The sequence below is a fragment of the Salvia splendens genome, chromosome 10 (genome assembly GCF_004379255.2).
Source record: "Salvia splendens isolate huo1 chromosome 10, SspV2, whole genome shotgun sequence".
In the NCBI taxonomy this organism is placed as follows: domain Eukaryota; kingdom Viridiplantae; phylum Streptophyta; class Magnoliopsida; order Lamiales; family Lamiaceae; genus Salvia; species Salvia splendens.
The window spans coordinates 16,322,802-16,345,453 of record NC_056041.1 but is presented as its reverse complement, the minus strand read 5'-3'; the positions used below and the strand labels follow the sequence as shown (position 1 = coordinate 16,345,453).

Genomic DNA, 22,652 nt, shown 5'->3' with positions numbered 1-22,652 from the left:
AGTCCATGGCGATGTGCTCCCACTTCCACTCGGGGATTTCTAGTGGTTGCAACTTCCCATACGGTCGCTGATGTAGAGCCTTCACCTGTTGGCAGGCTAAGCAGCGCTCCACGAAGGCCGCTATGTCCCTCTTCATACCATTCCACCAAAAGGACTTCTTCAAGTCTTGGTACATTTTCGTACTTCCTGGGTGGGCGGTATAAGGGGTCTCATGAGCTTCGCTCATCACCTCGTTTTTAAGTTCTTCGTCGTCCGGTATGCATAGCCTTCCTTGGAAGGTAAGCGCGTTGTCACCTTCTTCACTAAAGTTTCCGGATTCACCGGTTCGCACTTCTATACGAACTCCCTCTAGTTTCGCATCCATTCGTTGTGCTTCAACGATTCTTGTCCTTAGATCAGGCTTAACCACCAAAGTGGCGATTCACGCTTCTACCGTTTCTGGTGCTCTCACCACTTCCAAACGCATCTTACAAAACTCGCGGACCAAGCTTTCTTCTCTGGTGAGAAATGTGGCTAGTTGGGAATGACTCTTCCGGCTCAAGGCATCTGCCACTACATTTGCCTTGCCGGGGTGGTAGTTGATGCCACAATCGTAGTCCTTCACCAATTCGAGCCACCTTCGTTGTCGCATGTTTAAATCCTTTTGCTCGAAGAAATATTTCAGGCTTTTGTGGTCCGTAAAGATCTCATATCGAACTCCGTAGAGATGATGTCTCCATATCTTTAAGGCGTGTACCACTGCTGCTAACTCCAAATCGTGGGTTGGATAGTTCAACTCGTGTGGCCTCAAATGCCGGGATGCGTAAGCAATCACCTTGTTGTTTTGCATCAACACACATCCAAGTCCCACCTTCGAAGCGTCCGTGTATACCACGTAGTTCACTCCAGGTTCCGGTACAGCTAAGATTGGTGCACTAGTTAGCTTTTCCTTCAAGAGTTGAAAACTAGCCTCGCACTCGGGAGTCCAATTGACTTTCACTCCCTTCTTGAGTTGTTGTGTCATGGGTCTCACTATCTTGGAGAACCCTTCTATAAACCTTCGATAGTATCCCGCCAAACCTAGAAAACTTCGAATCTCGTTTGGTGTCGAAGGTGCTTTCCACTGTTGCACCGCCTCAACCTTAGCGGGATCTACTCGAATTCCTTCTTTCGACACGATGTGAGCAAGGAAATTTACTTCCTTTAGCCAAAACTCGCACTTGCTGAGTTTGGCGTACAACTTCTCGCTGCTCAAAGTCTCCAAGGCGATTCGTAGATGTTCTTCGTGCTCCTTCTCATTCTTCGAGTACACAAGCACGTCATCTATGAACACCAAGACAAACTTATCCAAGTAGGGATGAAACACTCGGTTCATCAAGTCTATGAATACCGCGGGTGCATTCGCCAACCCGAACGGCATCACGACGAACTCGTAGTGACCATATCTCGTACGAAAAGCCGTCTTCGGTATGTCCTCTCTTCGGACTCTCAACTGATGGTACCCGGACCTCAAGTCCATCTTAGAGAACACACCGGCTCCTCGAAGTTGATCGAATAGGTCGTCTATCCTTGGCAGTGGATATTTGTTCTTGAGAGTCATCTTGTTCAACTCTCTGTAGTCGATGCACATCCTCATCGATCCATCCTTCTTTTTCACAAAAAGCACCGGTGCGCCCCATGGTGAAACACTGGGTCTAATAAAACCCAGGTCCATGAGCTCTTGGAGCTGTATCTTGAGTTCTTCTAACTCCTTAGGCGCCATTCTGTATGGTGCCTTAGACACAGGTGCCGACCCTGGTGCTAGATCGATCGTGAACTCCAATTGCCGATCTGGCGGTGGTCCAGGCAAAGCTTCAGGAAAGACGTCCGGAAATTCCTGCACGACGGCTACGTCTTCCATTTTCTTTTCTCCTTTCTCCTCTCCTTGTAGATAGACGAGATGAGCAGGACGCCCCTTTCTTACCATCGTACTAGCTTGGAGCGCGGAGAGGATAGATGCTCGCCGGTTCCTCAAGATTCCATAGCATAAGGTGGGTTCCTTGCCCGGGGCTTGTAGAGATATATGTCTCTCCTTACAACGAATCGTCGCAAAAATTCGTGGTTAACCAAACCATTCCTAGAATTACGTCGATATCCTTCATCGCCATAACTTGCAAATCGTGAGCGACTAACTTAAGTTCTCCCATGAAAATTTCTATTAACTCTCCTCGTTTTGTCTTCCAACTTCCACACGATTTTTCTAATATTCATGGTATTATCACACATTTCTCTTCTCGATCATATCGCCGTCCCGTGGCTCTTTCTCGTCACCTTTCATAGGTTATTTCTTGTTGACGATATTTATTTTGTGCAATAAACTCTATGAAGGGGCTTGTACTCCCTCTACAATTTCCTCGCACGATGGTGACCGTAAATACATCTTCTCATATTCTTTATTCGCTTATCGTTCGATCGATCGTTCATTCATGTATGTATCTCGTCAGTTATGTCGACGCTTCTGGTTGGTGTGTCATTTTTTTGAGCATGTCTGACTATAGAAACATATTCCCTGTGTATATCCGAATCGACTTCTGCATTTCCCTGCCGTCTAGTAACAAGGATTCGAAATTTGGCCCAACAGTCTTACTTGGATATGAACAGATTTCAAATTGTCGCAACATTGCTAAGGATGTCTTTAGTCGGGAAGGCTCCAAAATTAATCAAGGAAACAAGAACAATAATGCAATGATTGCGTTCCATTGGACTCAACCCGTCCATTATGAGAATTAAATGGTTTAGAGGTATCAATTAAAACCCATAGAGATTTGAGAGTTTACTTCTGATGAGAGCTCGGAAGAACATGAGATAGGTCATGGAAATAGGATGAAACTGCAAAATTTCTCAAATTCCATAGTTGACTGCTAGATCACAATTTGCAAAAATTCCGGAGAACAATGAATGATATCGTTCAAACATGTCAAGGACTAAAATAATCAGTCGCGGCAGGATTTAGAAACATAGACAAATGTCATGAAGTAGCACAAATAATGGTTCAACAATATCATGTGATTGGAAGAAGATGAAATCGCATCAATGGGTTCGCGGGTTTGTTAAAGACAACTCAAAGTGAATGGAACTTTTCTGAAATTTAACACGATCAACCCGTTAAGGAAGAAGAGGACAGGATAGCCTTAACTTGGTGTTGCCGAAAGAAAAATCATTGAGTATGAAACAATATATGTAGTGAAACCGAGCTAAAAAAAAATTTCACTTCTGCAAGAAAGAACTTGCCACATACATGGTCACAAAATAAAGAGGTGAACCAGTAGTTCCAAGAAGAATATTCCATCATTTGAAAAAAATAGGTCTGGAGGTGTGATTATACTGAAGGTCACAACTGTGAACAATTTTGGGGATGAAGTTCAATGACGGAAGTTCATAAGGCCAAAATATTGTCCTCATGAATAATGAATCAAAGAAGACTACTCAATCAAGCTATCCAACGTTACAAAGGCAAACACAAATTTTCGAGTCAAGTGAGTCATGACTCGGTATAGGGAAAAAATAATGGACATTACTTGGGAGTCAACCAAGGTGTTTAAATAGACAAGGGCTGACGTTTATTCCAAACGTCCCGAAATGAACTTAGAATCCAAGTAAGTACTGTTGATTTAAAAATCGTTCACTCTAGCTACGAGGGTCGCACTCCCTCGCACATTTTTTTGCGAGCCGGAACATGGTAACGTCGTTCTATGAAATCGTGGATTCCAAGTTGAGATTCATCGTATCGTCGAAATTAATGAAATTTCTTTTGATTGTCGCATCTTCAAAGTCTTCTTGCCATGCCACGTAGTTTTCGAAAAACATTGCCGCTGTACACGTGGTCTTAAGGTGTCGTAAACATCATCGTATTTGTGTCGCATCGCCATTTTGGCATGGTATGCAAGACTGCATAGTTTTATTAGATCTTAGGTATGATCTCGCCATTGTGAGGATACACCAAAGTTCGATATATATATTTTTCATTGTTTTTATCACTCAGGAAAGTGATATTGCAGTTGTCAACTTACAACTAAGTTCTAGCACGTTCAATCTAGCCTACCTCTTAGGCACTCTATACTTTCAAGCATAGCTAGAAGCCTCGTACTTCAATGTATATATGATCATTACCTAACTCAAGTTTCATATGGCTCCTACGTTTGCAACAAAATTCAAAAGTTTCACCTTTCACTCTAATAGTGGTTCTACACAATAATTCGTACTTCATCGGTCATAAATTTTCACCACATAAACGCCATCCATATATTGCACAATCAACACATTTATTCGTGTAAATCATTTGGTGTTCCATAGCATAACAAACATCGTACATTAATATATGTGAATAGCAACACTCAGTCAATCAATCATCCATATAATCGCATTTCATAAATCATGCAGTTCATGCTCATCTGTATTACAATCACAATTCGCAACTACACGCGTATCATGCTTTGAATTTCACAGTTTCCTAGTCATGGAATTTTAGCCACCTAGGCATGAAAGTTTTGTCGTTCATGGAAGCAACATGTATTTTCTTCAAGTAAAAAAATTCGCAGTTTCGTGGATGTAATAGAAAATCTCAACATCAACCAATACAAGTTCACAATCATACTTCGTGTTTCATAATTCATGTAATTTTCAATCATTAAGAATTTCATCTATCAAACTCATAGAAGTCCAATCACATATTCACCGATTTTTCTTATCGGGGTGTGCACAATAATATTCATAATTTTTTGGCATAGTCGTATTAAGCAATTTCATATCCATGTATTTTTATCATCCCACACTTCAAACAACATTTTCAAAGACGTCATATTATCTTCGATTCCCATCGAAATAATTTCATTTTCCACTAGAAGAAATATCTCCATCACACTTTCCAACATTTCACAGGTTCAGATCAAACTTATCAAAACGCTTGTTACCTCATTCTTCGTGGTTGGGCAGGGACGAGTTGTGGTGTTGAGCTTCCGATGTTTATCATTTAGCCAAATTACACATGCATAGATTTTGACTCAAACAAGACTCTTGGGTCCAGAGCGGAAAGAACTGAGGCTCTGATACCAAACTGTCACGACCGCCCCTTAGGGTTAATAAAAGCGGGCGATCGCGACTTAAAGGGGTTTAAATGAAAGGACATAGAAGACTAGGGTTTCAATAAAAGTTTGACCAAGAATTTAAGTTTACTAATTAAACGGCCAAAGATATTTAAAATAAAAGCAAAGACCAAAGGTTTGACATTTATAAAAAAAGGGTACGAGATTTCAACATTCAATCAAACAGTTTCATAGTTAAATAAAAATATAAGTAAAGATAATATCACAGCGGAAGCATCCAAGAGAAGAGTGAAGTCATGTGTGAAGACACAACGACACTCGAAGTTTCAAAATAACCATATTATTATTTCTGCTCAACACCACCAACCGCTCGTCGCTGCTCAACCTGCACATAGAGAAAACATATGCAGGGCTGAGTACTTTTGAAAATACTCAGTGGCTCGTGCCGAAAACATTTTAAGTAAGAGTACATATTATTATCATGCCATACGTAGGTAACCATCGGGGTTTGAGATTAAAAGACCCGAGGCACCGAAACATTTTCCATTGTTCAAAATAGCGACTGCGCAGTCATTTTTCCCCATCGTCATCAACCATATCTGCCAATACATGACAAGGAATGCGGCCGCAAACCAGGTCACTAGACCGGCCAGCCCGTACGCTAGCACACGATCTACCATAGGTGTACACTAATCCACGTAGGGTTTGCGGCCCTACGAGGACCCGAATTCGATTTATATAACAGTGGCAACAGCCACATCAGATAGGCATGTCAAAACAAATCACGGCATGATAATCGCTTTAAACCACCCTTATCTCTCCACAGTCATACGTAAAAGATTTTAATAAAATAAAAACCCACACATAGTGTAGGGTAGAAAAGAAGCCCACCTCGACCGTTTAGATTTCAAGTATCGCTTTTCCTTTGATATCACGTTTAGCGCACGAATTATCACCTTTAGATAAGGTATTCTCAATTAGTCACCAACATGGACTTAATATTATGCATGTCCTTAATTCTTCCCTTTTCCCAACAACAAATGGAAATCACATCATAGCATAACATCTTTGCATATCACATCCTCTCGTCACATATATAAATCATGTATGCCACTCAAAACATAGAAATATAGTTATTTGCAAAGGTAGGAATCTGGCAGCACTGCGCAACCATTTTATAAAAATCATTTAAAAATCATCCGACTTCCGTTGGGGCTAAAACTTTACGACCAAGCAATAGACTCATCAAATAACTTCCAGTTTAAATTTCATGTCAAAATAACCTTTTTAGGTCGGTCAAACAGAAAGCATAACCTACTGGTCGAGAAAACACTTTCTGCCAGAAATGCGCAGTCAACTTTAAAAATTCACCATAAATTCATCTTTCGTCCAAATGAGTTGAAATTAACACACAACACAGAAGACATCAAGAGGTTCACTCAGGAAAAAGAATCGATCAAATCGGAGTTCATGTGGTTAGTCAAAAACGAGTCGGAACTCACTGTTCGGAAATCACAGTTTCTCATGCTTTTAGGAATTCGAATTAGGGTTTATCCTTACTTATTCAAAATCAACCTTTTCATGGTTTTAACATACAAGCATGCTCAAAAGGGTCTTTAGACACATATTTTCATGAAATCACATATCATTCACCGAGGATTCATTAAATCATCAACCAATTGAAATCAAAACGCATTCACACAAACGATTACACATTCCCACCGATCAAACCTTTAGATCTGCATTCCCTACACTCTCTACATGCATGAGGGAAATAAAGAAGAGTTGAGATGGAGAGGAATGAAGAATAGAGTCCGATCTTTACCTCTCTTGGACGAAACAATCGGTAGAAAGCGAACAAAACCTTGGTTCTTCAATAATCTCTTGGGGAATTGATGGGATCTTGAGTAGAATGGATGAACAAGTGTGGGAGGAGATGAAAAGTGGGAGGGGGCGTGTGATTTGAGAAGTGGGCGTGTGATTTGAGGGTGGCTAGGGCTAGGGATTTTGTTAAGTCCCTATTTATAGAGTTAGGGAAACTAATTATTCCACAATTAATTTAGAGGATATGGGAGAATAATTGAAATAAAGATTGAGAGATTTGGGAGGAGAATGGCGTGATTTTTGGGGAGAGAATAAGGAGGATTTTGAAAATGGCTACTTAATTAGCCTCTAATTTAATTTGGTATTTTCACGGAGCAGAATAAAATAATACGGAGCAAGAAAAATTAAATAAAAATCCTCCCACAATTGGGATTAGGCGTGTGTTTTAAATTCCTCCCACAAGGAATAAATTTCCAAATCTTTAATAAATAAAGATATGGAATGATTTGGTAGGATATTCCAATTAAAACATGGAAAGAAATAATTAAGGGATCAAAATAAATAATGAACAATTTCTTCTCCCACAAGTAAGGAGATTTCGAAATCTCCTTAGGAAAATAATAGGGGGCCGATTTTCTAAAGCAAGAAATAGGGTAATTAAGCTTTGGATTTAATTGGATAATTATCCCAAGCAAATAATTAAATCCAAGAAAATAGAATTCACCTCCTTAAATTAATAGTGGTCGAAAATTCCACAATGAAAAGGGCAAGGTGATTATTTATGCCTCTAATTAAATCTCACTCCCCATGATAATATAATTCACCGCAATATATTTCATTCCACATCAATTAATTTAAGCCACGTCATAGAATCAACGAATTTGACTTGGTCAAAACAAAATTAGGTCACCAAAGTAAACACATAATAATTCGTCATTTAATTTCTGCAATCAAAGCAATAAATACAACATTTTAGGGTTCGAAAATTAGGGTTCAAAAAGTGGGGCGTTACAATTCTAGTTTTCCCAGAAAGTCAGTTCTTGAATAGCAATTCCTAATTTGCATCTGAACATGTTAAACGTTGGTATTGCCATAGAACTTAACCTAATATTTATTGCAAAATTCACCAACATTTATCAGAAGCACTAAAATCAGGAAAAATAAAATTCCTTTTTCGAGATTTCCTTGCCCTCCAGTGCATCACTGCCTATACCCAAGAGTGAACTACATAAATAGACTATGATATCTTAGAAATGAACAAAAAATAATCACTAATTTTAAAATTGATATTTTTCACTTTTTTTACTATTTTTTTGGTCATTTAAAAAATTGGATAAATTTTGGATATCTAGAATGATATTATAATGATTCACCCAAATATTAAATACTCTCCATCCATAAAGAGTAGGGCTGGCAATTTTCGACACGACACGATAATCCGACACGAATCCGCACGAAATTATTGGGTTTGGGTCAAGTCTTATTGGATCCGTGTCCTTATCGGGTTGACCCATTAAGAACCCGATAATTTCGGATTGGGTTCGGGCCAGATGCGGGTCGGATACGGGTAACCCATTAAGAAATAATATTATTATTTTTATTATTATTTAAAAATATATATATTACTTTAATTTTTTAATTTCTTATAAATTAGGTTTAAATAGTATAAAATGAATTTTAATTGTGTAAATTAGGTTAAAATTAAGGTTTAATCGTGTAATATTAGGTTTTAATCGTGTAATATCAGGTTCGGGTTGTTATCGTGTCGTGTCAACCCATATTATATCGTGTCGATAACGGGTTCGTGTCGGGTGCGGGTCGTGTTCGGATTTGAAGGTAACAGGTCGGGTTCGTGTTCGGATTTATAGTTTCCTTAACAGGTCGGGTTCAGGTTAGGCCTTATTGGGTTGGGTCATTATCAGGTTGACCCGATAACGACCCAATCCGCACGATTTGACAGCCCTAATAAAGAGTATGACACTATTTCATTTTTCGTCCGTCCCAAAAGAGTATGAATTTTCAATTTTGGAAACTCTCTTCTCTCTAATGAGGTAGGACTCATTCTCCACTAACAATACTTAAATAACTTTCTCTATCTATCTCTCTTACTTTACCAATAATACATTAAAATTCGTGACAAACTCAAAGTTCATACTCTTTTGGGACGGAGGGAGTATGATATTTTACTCATATTTGGATACCAGAAATAACATTTCAAGTTTATCCAAAAAATTCTATAAAAATTTCTTTAATACACAAATAAGATTAATATAGCCATATACTATTGCGCTTATTATTAATACTATATGGTGGAGTTCGGTTGCCATGACTAATATCATGAGACTATCCATCTAGGATTAAGTTGTGGGATTATTTTAGTTGGAGAGGGGAGGCTATGACTAATTATCATGAGACTATCCATATAGGATTAAGTTGAAGGGTTCAATCTTATGAACCAAACATGATACATATTTAATCATGAGATTTAATCTTGCCAACCGAACACCTCTATGAATAATATTTTAATATGAGATGCATCTAAGAAGATGTTCATCTTTATTCAATCAATTATCCACATAAATTGTGGCTCGAAAATAATTAAACATTAAAAAGGGGAACGGATTCTTCAAGAAAAGTGCGGGAGCGAGAAATCAACTAACCATTGTTCTGTATACATAAAATTCTTTCAAGATTAGGTATATCAATATGCATAAAGAGTATAAAATGCGAGAAAACGCTTCCTTGGAGTCTGGCAAAGTTGGGTAGGTTTGTTTGGAGTTAAAAATTGGAAGTTTTGTTCATTGTTTGTGTTTTGATGATGATTTTCGTTTGATTTTTTTGGTGACTGACTTATCAGCTTTTAAGATCGGACGAGCATGCCACCTATTTCTAAAAGAAAAATCAGAACCCTACAAATTATCATAGAATTTCGGGTTTGTGGGGCACTTTACTACTAAAATAATGAAAATGTACTCAGATTGTTATTTCTTTCATCTATGAGAAAAACGTCATCCTAGATGGCGTCTTATTAAATAAAAACGCCAACCAAGTAGGCGTTTTACAATTTATTTTTGATTTTATGCAAACACAATATTTATTTTAACACGCCAAATGAGTTGGCGTGTTTAATTATAAAACAACATCTACATTGGCGTGTTTAAGCAAATATAAGAAAAAAAAATCCATAATCATAATTATAGACGCCGATTACGTTGGCGTTTTTAACAGTAAAACGCCAATCTGGTTGGCGTGTTACCATTGAAACAGATATCAGTCAGATCTCTCCCCAAAATCATCTCTCCCCAAAATCGCGAAATCCTTTACCCTCCCCAAATGTGAAAACCCTTAAAGTTGCGCGAAACCCTTGCTCGGGTCGACGCAATCGGCGATTTGAGAGTGAAGATTTCGGTTTTGGCTCATTCTTCCACACATTAGTCTTCCTATTCGGTTAGTATATATAATTTTTTACTAATATTTGATGGATTGTTATGATAGTATATATTGTAGTGTAATTAATAGAAAAATAATGATGATATATAAAGTTTCCTCTACATAATGATGAATGTAAAAATAATATATATTTATTTATGTTTTACATTATTGCAGATAGTATGACGTGGTGTGTCAATTTATATTGGGGTGGAAAGATAATTCTCGGAGCAGTTATTTCATATGATCCTCCTTTTTCAAAATGATTCATTAGAGCACCCACAACCGTGCTCTTGTCAGCGAGCACGGTTGTTGGCCCGACCCCACTTTTTCTGTCTGCTCTCTGGCAAGAGCACAACACCTACAGCTGTGCTCTTCCGTAAGGACGAGCACAATTCAATTTAAAATTCAATTAAAAAAAACATTTCCATAATATTAAAACTCATTAAAGAACCTAAATAATATTACAAATGACAAATAAAATAAAACCACATAATTAAAATCCTAAAAATTTAAAATTACATAATTAAAATACTAAAAATAAAAAAAACCACTACTCGTTGTCGAATTTCGCCCACATGTGTTTGATTAGGTATTCTTGTAGCTCAATGTGGGTCGGGTATCGCGCATTGTGTGCCTTGTCTCGATCCTCTGGCCCACCGTCGTATGCACACATCGGCGTGGGGGAGACCTCGCGGTTGAGCTTCCGGCTTCATCCTCGTCGTAGAAGCTAGCCGCCCTCGGTCCTTCGTCGGCTATGATCATGTTGTGTAAGATAATACACGTGTACATGATGTCGGCGATATTATTCACGTACCAGAGCCGAGCCGGGGCCTTCACAATGTTAAATCGGGCTTGAAGGACCCCAAAGATTCTTTCGACGTCTTTCCGCGCGGACTCTTGACGCTGTGCAAAAAGAACCCGTCTCGGGTCGTGCGGGTTGCTGATCGTCTTCACGAAAGTTGACCACCTTGGGTAGATACCATCGGCGAGATAGTAAACCATGTGGTATGCATTTTCCGTTGATGGTGAAGTCGATCGCCGGTGCTACACCATTCATCACATCATTGAAGAGTGGTGAAGAATAGAGCACGTTCAAGTCGTTGTTGGATCCGGCAACGCCGAAATATGCATGCCAAATCCATAGGCGGTAGTCGGCGACCGCCTCAAGGATAAGTGTTGGGTCGCTGCCTTTGTGACCGCTTAGGTGTTGCCCCCTCCAAACAGTCGGGCAATTCTTCCACCTCCAATGCATGCAGTCAATGCTGCCAAGCATTCCGGGAAAGCCATGGACTGATTCGTGAAGACGAAGCAACCGTTCGCAATCATCGGTGGTGGGTACCTGAAGGAATTCATCACCGAAAGCTGAACGAACGCCCTCGCAAAAAATTTTTAGACAAAGGATTCCAGTGGACTCACCGATATACAAATACTCGTCGAAGAGGTCGGCCGTTTGCCCAGTAGCGAGTTGTCGGATGACACACGTACACTTCTGCAACGCCGTGATACTTTGCCGGTCGGCTGCATCTGGACCTTTTGGAAGAATTCAACACGTGCGGATAATGTGTTGACAATTCGCATAAACAAGCGCTTTGACATGCGAAAACGGTGCCTGAAGTAATCTGCCGGAAACCACGGCTGGTCGGCAAAGTAGTCGGCAATGAGCCTTTCGTGGGCTCCCTCCCGGTCACGATGGATGTAGCGGCGAGTTGATCTAGTTCGTTGAGGAGGAGGTATTCGCCGCGACATATGCTTCGTAAGCGGCACGATGTTGTTCGTAGTATTCTTGTTCTTCGTACTCCGCTTCCGCCATAAGATGGGTGAAATCCATTTGAGGTTTTGAGTGAGAGATGAAGGTGTAGATAGTATGTATGAGAATTATGAATGAGAGATGATTTGATGTGATAAGTAGATGATGAATGTGTGTATTTATAGATGATTTTGGGGAAAAAAATAAAAAAAATTCAGAAAAATGGGCAAAAAAACGGTCATATTTTTGGGATTTAGAAAATATATTTTTTTATTTTTTTATCGATTTTTAAAATTAAATACCGAATTTTAAAAAATAAAAATCAAAATATTCAAGGGCAACGGCATAGCCGTTGCCCAATCGCGTGCCGCCACGTCAGCTGCTCGCTGGCACAGACGTGCTCGATGCATCGAGCAGCGCCGTGCCAGCGGCGGAGATCGTCCTTGCCAGCGGCACTGACGGACGGACGACGTCCGTCCACCGTTGCAGATGCTCTTATGTTGGATGAAAGTGTTTCCTACAATAAGCTTGTGGGTACAATTTGTGAAAGGATGAGGATAAGCATATTTGAAAACAAACTTCAAATAATATGGAAACGTACTATATGCGTTGGATCCGGAGTCACGTTTATAGGTACTCTACTAGAAGAAGTATGCATGCCACTAATGTTCAATGAGAGTATGGCTTCAGGAGGTCAAATTGAATTATTTGTTGAGTATTCGGCAATTACTCAACAAAATAGTCATCATGTCATAAGTTATGATGTTGGTACGTCTACGAGAGTCCAAGAACCAAGTTTCGCTGCAACACAAAATTTTGATGTTGGAGGCGTGCGTTTAGGGGACAGTGACAATTGTCATGTGGTGATCCGTCTGATGATGAATAATTGTTAGTACAGACTCCGATGGTGATCCGTCTGATGATGAATAATTTGTTGATTCAAGACCATCCATTCTAGTTGGAGAAACAACATTGAAGAAACAGTGGTTGGAGAAACAGTGGTTCGAGAAAGAGTAGTTCCACAGTTCCCACAGTGTGGAATGAACTATTTTCGCACCTTACCAGGTACATATGATAGTTTTGATCCAAAGAACTTTGAGGTTGTTGATCCCAGTGTGCATTATTGGAGTGAAAAAGATCCTAGCAATGTCGGTTTGCATACTATATTTAGAACGAAGTTGGAATTGAAGACAGCCGTGACTTTTTGGCATTTGAAAAAAATCCGACAATATACTGTTGCTGAAAGTAAAGGAAAGAGATGGCATGCGGTTTGTAAGTAGCCACAAGGAAATTCGGAAGATAAGTCATTACCGAAATGTTTGTGGGAGTGTCGAACAACATTGAGAAAGCATGATGAACACTGGCAAATTAGAGTGTTTAGCACTGCTCATACTTGTATGGGGGATCGTAATTATAATGGGCACGCTAATCTTTCGTCGTCCATGATATCATTGAGTGTTCGACATCAGATAGAAAATAATCCTGAATACAAGGTAAAAACTATTGTGGCGGATATTGAAAATAGTTTTCATGTGAAAATTAGTTACAAGAAAGCATGGTATGCTCGAAGGTCAGCTATTGAGCTTGTATATGGTGGATGAGAGTGGTCATTCAAAGTTTTACCGTCTTATTTGAATGAAATGCAAAGACAAAATCCTGGTACAATTGTCGAATGGTTGCATGATGACAGATTAAGCCACGGTATGAACAATGTATTCAAGTACGTATTTTGGGCTTTTGGACCAGCTATGGAGGCTTTTCAACTATGCAAACCAGTTTTAACAGTTGATGGAACTCATCTACGTGGACGATGTCGAGGTAAAATTCTTATTGCCGTTGGATTTGATGCTAATAAGAAATGTTTGCCTGTTGCATATGCCATAGTTGATGAGGAAACCAAAGAAAGTTGGAATTGGTTTATGGAACGCATAAGACTTCATGTAGCAAAGCATGAAATATGTGTAATTTCTTATAGGCATGTGGGAATCATATATGCAATGAATTCTCCCATATGGAAAGAAGAACCTAAAGGCCATCACAGGTTTTGCTTGGTACATGTTAGAAAGAATGTTCTGCAGAATCACAAAGGTATCATGGTTAAAAGATTGGTTTGGAAAATGGGTATTGCTACCAAAAAGTGCAAGTTTAAGAAAAGATGTCGTTTACTTCGAGACGTCAACAACGAAGCTTTGCAGTACCTTGATACCGTGGATTTAGAAAAATAGAATTTGGCGTATGGTAAACACAAAAGATGGGGTGAGGTGACCACTAATATGGTGGAATCTTACAACAATGTGTTGAGAGGCGCAAGAGAACTCCCAATCAAAGCTTGCATTGATATGACATTTTGGAGGACAATAGAATGATTCAATGAGTGGTCAATTACATCAACACAGTGTGCGACACCACTTAGAAAGTGACGTATTTTTTGAAGCGTTTCCACCTAAAATTTTCAAAGTTAATTACATTTCATCATATGAATTTAAATAATTAATATTTGTTTCAATTTACCTCGAAGCTATGAGAAGATGTCGTTTCATGGAAGCCCTCTTGAGCATGCACGCCAGGTTTAGTTAAGTACACCACAACTATTCTACGAAACCAATTCATATATTCATCTTATGCAATAGGCTCATTTGAGTACTCCAAATCAGTCCATACCAAGTTGTGCCTATTGTCTCACTCCTGTATATAATTATGGTGGTACTCAACCCAATTTCGGCCAGATTTACCACGACAATCCTATTTCACAAACTCTTCCGGGTGGAACCGGTTGAGAATCGGGATATACGGTTGGACGATCCCAAATTGTCGCAACACTCGTTGTGGCATGTGTGGCTCAACCAAATTCCAGCAAATAAGGGATGTTATCGACGTCCATATAGGACGACAGTCAACACAAATATCCGGCAAGTTTCGCATGACATAAGACCTCCAAATAAACTACATATGAAATAAATTTAGTCAAAATAAATTCAATCAAAACAACAAATATAAAACAATTTAAGTTACATAAATTACTTGATTGGCGTGCATTCTAGAGAACTGATCTCTGAAATTTTCAATGCAATGCCCGGGTGCTTTTACATATGACGCCGGACCACACCATCTAAAAAAATTAAATTATGAGCGAATAGTAAAAAAATTAATGAAAATTATGCTTAAAATTAATTAGTGAACAACTTACGCGACTGCACATGGTGTGTAGTCTACATGCACGGGATTTATCATCTTCGGTCTAATATTTGAGATTCTCTCCCAAGCCCACAATTGTAGTAAAGTACAAGCTCCCCCGACATCGGTCCTCCTATCAAGGGAAGCTTCACATAAATTGTGATACAAGCAAGCAAGAGTCGCACCACCCCAGCTATAGCTAGAACATCGTTCTACATCCATGAAAAATTGCAAGTAGAAGAATTGAATTTTATTTCCGGAGGCGTTCGGGATCATCAGACCACCAAGTAAAAGCAGACAATAAACACGAGCACGTTGAACATATATATAGTGGTCGTGTTCATCACTCAACTCAATCCTTAGTTGATTTGATAAGCTTGTCTGTTTCCAAACCATTTCTTTCAACTCAACTGTATCTGGTGTAAATCCAAGATAATCCAAAGAAAGTTGCATCCAATAGTTGGCATCCTTAGTGGGGATGTAACCCGTCAAAGCATCACTGTCAACTTTGAGGCCCCATAAGACCTCCATGTCTTCCAATGTAACTGTCGCTTCATCGATTGGAAAGTGAAACGTGAGAGTCTCTGGCCTCCATCGTTCAATCAACGCGGTGATAAGATGGTGGTCAATGTCCTTTGGTTGACCACACCTCAATATGCCGCCAAAGCCCATCTTGTCTATTATTGTCAAAACACGGGGATGTATGGGAATATCCCAAATGATTCCTTCATATCTTCTACATCGTACGTCTTGTGATTCAACTCTTGCCCATATATTTTGAGAGACATGTTGTCTCTGAAGATACAATACGGAAGGGTCCTCAGGACCACATAAGAGTCTTCGACGAGAAGTTGAAGAAGTTGCCATAATTCACCTACACAACATTCACAATTCAAATTAAACAATACACAAACCTAAACAATTTCAATAATTGGATACTATTCAACCCAATATCACAAAATGGAACACCAATATCAAATAATGCGCAATAGCTCGTGTCTGCCACATTACACAAATTCACCTACACAATATTACACAAATTCACCTACACAACATTACACAAAATTGTAACACAATTCACTTACACAACATTCACAATTCAAACTAAACAATATACATAAACCTAAACAATTTCAATAATTTGTCACTATTGAACCCAATATCAAATAATGTAACACCTAAACCCAAATAATGCAACACCAATTTAAAACCCACATAAACCAAATCAAGTTGCCCAATTTTTAAGCTAGAACAACGCTACCTAGTTTGGTTTTTAATCAAATTTATACCCTAACTAAACACCAATATCTCAACTATTAATCAACAATAATGCCATTCAAACAAGCCAATATGCTAAATAATAATGCAACACAGAATTTCAACTCAATTTACTACCCGTTACAAACCCTAAATAACTATCAAACAATTACTCTAATATTGTAAAAAAATAAGCATACTAACCGAAAAATATATCAAATATGTAAAAGAATAGCATTGATTCACTCCTTGTTGATGCAATTGATGGAGGGAGGGCAAAATCACCGAGAAGCTGCCGCTGTGTGTGGGTTTCGCGATTTGGGGGAGGAGAATCTGATATCATTCATTCTGTCTAAAAACGCTAATGACGTTGGCGTTTCTAATTTAGTTTTTTTTTTTTTTTGTAAATTTATTAAACACGCCAACGCGATAGGCGTGTATAAATTTTAATTTAGGATTTATTTTATCCGAAATTTGCTTATAAAAACGCCATTACAATAGGCATTTTTTAAAATAAACACGCCAACCAAGTGGGTGTGTTACGATAAATACTGTATTTGCATAAAATCAAAAAGACATTGTAAAACGCCAACATGGTTAGCGTTTTTACTTACTAAACCGCCAATACGGGTGGCGTTTTTCCCATAGATGGAAGAAATAACAAAATGGGTACATTTTCGTTATTATAGTAGTAGAGTGCCCCACGCATCCGAAAAACTCCAAATTATCAACCTGATATTGCCTTTTAAGTCTGAGCATTGGATCTGAACTTGCTAACTAGGGCTTAAGGTTTTGATTTATTGTAATTTGTACAAGACTAAACATCAACAACAGGCTTCTCAAAACAACTAGAATCTTTGTTCACGCAGAAAATCTGCTAAAAACTTGGCCTTTGAACAATCCAATTACAAGAGACTGGTAAATGCTTCTATAAAGCTTCATTCAAGCAATCCGCCAGGATTATCCATCGAAGACCGAGTTAACAAAATGTGAGTATTTATAACGAATCACATTTCATAAACATGATTAGACACTAAAATAAACTCAAAATCAATGGAAGCCACATTATACAAGATCAAGCACTAGTTATAGACTATTAAACCTAATGCACCAACACTTCCATAGACAATTCAAGAACAATAATTCAGAGAAAAAAAAAGAAACACCATAAATTCACCTCAACAGTTGCAAGATAGCAATGCATTTATATAATCACTCTCTCCAGATGAATTAACCCATTATCCATATTCCCTATTCCTTAGCATTTGGGCCAGAATGCCAAACCATCCACGCTATGAAAGGGAATTCAAGAAAAAAATACTGTTACCACGAGAAGAAACAGAGAACGATGAAGCCAACACAATCTTTGCTTTCGCTCCACAACTGTTCCCCAGTGGCAATCGAGAAATGGTAACACAAGTCAATAAGGAAGTGCTAAAACATTGTATATTACAATCATATAAAGATCGGCTCAACTAGAAAGCTTAACCAAAGCACAAGTAAAATTGGCATTTGTTATTCTTCTACTCAAAGTTACTATCTATTACCATATTGAGCATATTGAGACGAGCTGCTACTCGAAGCTCCGGACCAATTCATCACCAAGTTTCCCTCTCCCAATTGATGACTAGCTATGATATAAGTGACAGGAACACGATCATCACCGAGCTTCCAGTCTTTGCCTTGCCACCATTCCTCGGCTTCAATCCCTTAAGCCCTAACTTCTCTTGCCCCATCAAACTAGACCACGAAACTGCCCCTTTACGCTTGATCCTATGCATCCATCGAGCGCTATCCTTCTTCCACTTCTGTACCTCCCCAAGAGCGAACGCATCCTTCCCTCCTACTTCCTCTTTCTCTCCCAAAACGAAGTAAGCCGGCCTCGACCCAGCCACCGCTATCCTTGGGAAACCATCAGATATACCTGCATTCTCTCCCTTGGCCTTTGTAGAGAAAGCAGAGACGATAACATCCTTCCCGTTAGTAATTCTGCTTCTTGAACCTTCACTAAAGCAGCTTTTCGACGAAGGTACTCCAACCATTACATATGTAGACTTGGCAGTTTGCTTATTTCCTCCTTTAGAAGAATAAGCTGAGCTTCTGTCATCCAGTGGGTGGGGCAACAGTGGATTCGAGGCTCTCCGCCGGCAGCGAGATATCCTCCGCGGCCATGGATTTTCCTTGGAGAGCTCCGCCTTCCCATCGTACTAGAGCGATCCGAGAAGTTCGTTTAGGATCGTACTCTATCCTTTCCACGATTCCTGTAGCCGAGGTGCTTCGCTTCATATCGATTCTGCGCTGAAATCAAAATCTCTTCGTCTTAGTTGAGAAGTTTCTTCCATCTAAATTCCCGAATTGGCCGAGTTGAGATCTAATTGCAATAATTCAGGTGTCAATTTCTGAGATCTGGTGATGAAAGTGCGATTATTAAAGGAGGTATGGATGGAAGGCTCAGTGAGTAGAAACTAACCTGAAAATGGAGGCGGATTGTCTCGCCGAGGCAATGCGAGTTGATGTGGTGGCGGCGGAACGGAGGACTGTTCTGGCGGCCGCAACGGCGGCCATGTTGTATTGACAGTGCCTGACGATCGAAAAAACCGACGAGAAATGTAGGGTTTGTTATATTAAGATTTAGGCGGAGAAGAGATTACCAAAGCAATCCCTTCAAAGAAATTTTGCTAATATTCCTACCGCTTTTTTACTTGGTATACGCATAGCTAGCTTAATAAGCAAATAAATGAAATGGTAAGCTAGAATAATTAGAGAATACTAGTAAAAGATGTTGATAATTAATTCAGGGGCGACATACAAAAAAAAATATGGTGCTATATTTTATTTTTGGGAGATTTTTGGTTAGCTAACTTAATGTCATTTACTTTACTCAATAATATTTTTTATAAAATAATAATAAATTGAAATAATAATTAAAAATATAACAAATGACGTAGAGTTGAGAGAACGTCAAAAGAGAAGTGCAGGGGAACATAATATAGTCGAGACATAAGCGCACTAACAATGGTGAGAGTCTATATCATAGCCCATACCACAATATATGAATATATCATTTCCTCTTGCACGTCAACATTTTATCTTAGAGCATCCACAATAAAAATAGCCCATCCATAGCTTTAGGGGTGAGCAAAAAAACCGGAAACCGAATATCCGAACTGAACCAAACCGAAATTTTGAAATTCGGTTTGGTTCGGTTTTGAAAATACAAAAATTTCAGTTTTTCGGTTCGGTTCGGTCCAGGCGAAGAAAAAAACCGAATAACTGAATTTATTTAATTTTTTATTATATATATATATATATATATTACTATTATTTAATTGTAGCTGAATATAAAATCCTAAAAACTAACCCTACTTTCACTCACGCTTGCGCCTACTCTATTCTCTAAACCTAATCTCTCCACCTCCACTCCAAGCAGCCACCAGCTGTACTGTCCACCCGCCCTCCAGCATCCAGCCATCCACGCCGGTCGTCGTCGCCTCCAGAAGACCCACGACAGCTTCAGCCCGTCGCTCCTCCACCCTTCCACCCACGCCGTCGCCCCTCCACGCCTTCAGCTCTAGATTCACGCCATCGTCTCCAGCCTTACACACCCATCCACGACACGCCTCGAGAAAAAGATAAACGCTATCTGATATAATTTTTTTGTATGTATTTATGTTTCTGTATTTGATGAAATTGAATGTTCATTTTAATGCAAAATTGTATGATTGTTGTTTGATAGGAAATTAGGAATTGTATGTTCACTGTAGTGTAAAATGCCATGATTTCATTATTCAGTTACATAGATGTTGTGTAAAATTGTGATTTCTTTGATAAATGTTGTGTAAAATTGTATGATTGCAGTTTGGTTCTCGGTTTTTCATCATTTCGGTTTTTCAATTTTAGTTAGGTTTTTTTAGTTCAGTTTTCGATTTTTAGGATTTCAGTTTTTCGGTTTTCGGTTTTGATTTTAGCCTAAATTCGATTTTTCGGTTTCGGTTCGGTTTGGGCAAAAAACCAAACGAAACCCGAATGCACACCCCTACATAGCCTAGCCACAAACTCCTCATGCCACATCATCAGCACTAAAAATCATCCTGTCACATCATCAAAACAAGTAAATAGCCCATCAATAGTCTAGCAATAGCCTAGCCACATCACTCAAAATTATATAAAACAAATAATTAACAATCACACCAAAATACGGAATTAGAGCATCCGCAGCGGTGGCGAAAGTCGCCACCGCCGTCCGCGCCGTTGGCAAGGCGAAGGACCGCCGCCGCTGCAGCCGCGCCGCTGGCACGGCGCTGCTCGATGTATCGAGCACGTCCGTGCCAGCGGACGCACACGTGTCGCCCTCCCATTCGTCAACGGCATAGCCGTTGAGTTTAAAAAAATTTTATTTTTTTTTAAAAAAATCGGTTTTTTAATTAAAAAACCGATAAAAAATAAAAAAAAAATTCACTTCCCCAAAAAAATATATCCGTTTATAACCGTTTTTTACACCTTTTTAATTTTTTTTCATTTTTTACCCCAAAAATACACACTTTCATCTATAAATATCCCCAATTTCACTCCAAAAAATTCACACTTTCACTACACAATTCTCATCATCATTCTCTCATCTCCATTCTCATCTTCAATCTCTCATATCCATTTTCATCTTCCTCTCACACCCTACAACACCACTATGTCCGGTCACGACGACAACCCAAGCGGCTCCCACGGTTGGAACCCCGAATGGTTCGGTTCGCAACCGTTTCCTAGTCCGAATACGGAATATTCGGCCCCTCCTCAAACCCAAGATTCGGGCGTTCCGGGTGGCTACCGGCCATACCCGGTCGACGACCAAGGTGGCTCCGATGGGCGATACGGGTGGACTCCGGAGCCTAGGCCTCCCGTCCCTTCCCAAATGCAGACTCCTCCATCTCGCGCCGGTGTCCGCACACCGTACTCACCGGCGGAGAGGGATAGATTGTTCAAGTCGTACTTGGAAATCTCCGAAGATGCGGTGGTTGGCACGAACCAATCCGGCGATCACTTTTGGTGGCGCGTCTCTCGGCGGTACAAAGCAAACCGGCTGCCGGGAACGATCGAGCGCAACGAGAGTATGGTGCGCAACTGCATCGGCCGAGCCAACGACGAAATTGGCAAGTTCAACGGCTATTTCCTCCAGGAGTCGCGGAATGCCGGGAGCGGGCGGAGCGAGGTCGACATCATCACTGCCGCGCTGAGCACCTATTAATCCATGAACGGCAAGTCGTTCAGTACCTTAATGTTTGGCAGGAAACGAGGACGCACCCGAAGTATCTGGGAGGCGTAACATCCTCCTCTAGCGGCTCCTCCAAACGCTCACGGTCGGCATCCCTATCCGACGCCGGCGAAGAAGTGTCTAGCCAACTCGCCGAAGCTAACTTGGGTAGCCCCGACGCCGGACCAAGCGGTTCCCGACGCCGACCACAAGGAAGAAAGAAGGCGGCGGCCGAACGCCGTCGCGCCGCGACTCCATCTGCCCCCGCTCCCGAACCCGCACCCTATGTTCCACCTCCACCCCCGAACAACTCGTTGTGGACCTTTTTGGCCCAACTCAATATGGCCGATAGGTCAATTATGACCCCCCACACAACTTCAAACGCACGAGTCCATGATATTGGGTCTCCAAAAACAATTGGGGTTGGTGCCGCCGGATGCGTAGTCTTCCTCGGGTAATATTAGCCAATAATTATGTAATTTTTTATTTTTAGGAGTTTAATTATGTAATTTTTAATTTTTAGTATTTTAATTATGTAATTTTTAATTTTTAGGATTTTAATTATGTCTTTTTATTTTATTTGTAATTTGTAATTTTTATTGTGGTTTTTTTAATGAATTTTAGTATTATGAAAATGTTTTTGTGTAATTGAATTTTATATTAATTGTGCTCGTCCTTGCGGAAGAGCACAGTTGTGGGTGTTGTGCTCTTGGCAGAGAGCAGGCATGAATAGTACCGCCCGGGCACACAACCGTGCCGCTGGCAAGAGCACGGTTGTGGGTGCTCTTAAATTTACGACACAGATACCGGAAAATTCAATTATATATTAAATTTTAAAAAGTACATTAATTTAAAAAAATTACATTAATTTAAAAAAAAGAAGGTACATTAAAAAAATTACAAAAAAAAGAAG

At 39.7% G+C, this 22,652-nt stretch overlaps 1 long non-coding RNA gene and 1 pseudogene across 2 annotated transcripts; both read right to left on the bottom strand.

Moving 5' to 3' along the window:
- Nucleotides 1–5,210: 5,210 nt before the first annotated feature.
- LOC121751247 lies at nucleotides 5,211–7,300 on the bottom strand. Of its 2 annotated transcripts, XR_006040036.1 has the most exons (3): nucleotides 6,886–7,286; nucleotides 5,952–6,016; nucleotides 5,211–5,445 (listed from the first exon to the last, which is right to left on the bottom strand). It is a non-coding gene; the product is annotated as an uncharacterized LOC121751247 (long non-coding RNA). The 2 variants fall into 2 exon arrangements; XR_006040035.1 differs by lacking the exon at nucleotides 5,952–6,016 and having other exon boundaries at nucleotides 6,886–7,300.
- A 10,366-nt stretch (nucleotides 7,301–17,666) lies between these two features.
- On the bottom strand, nucleotides 17,667–19,239 carry LOC121750313 (annotated as a pseudogene).
- Nucleotides 19,240–22,652: the final 3,413 nt, after the last annotated feature.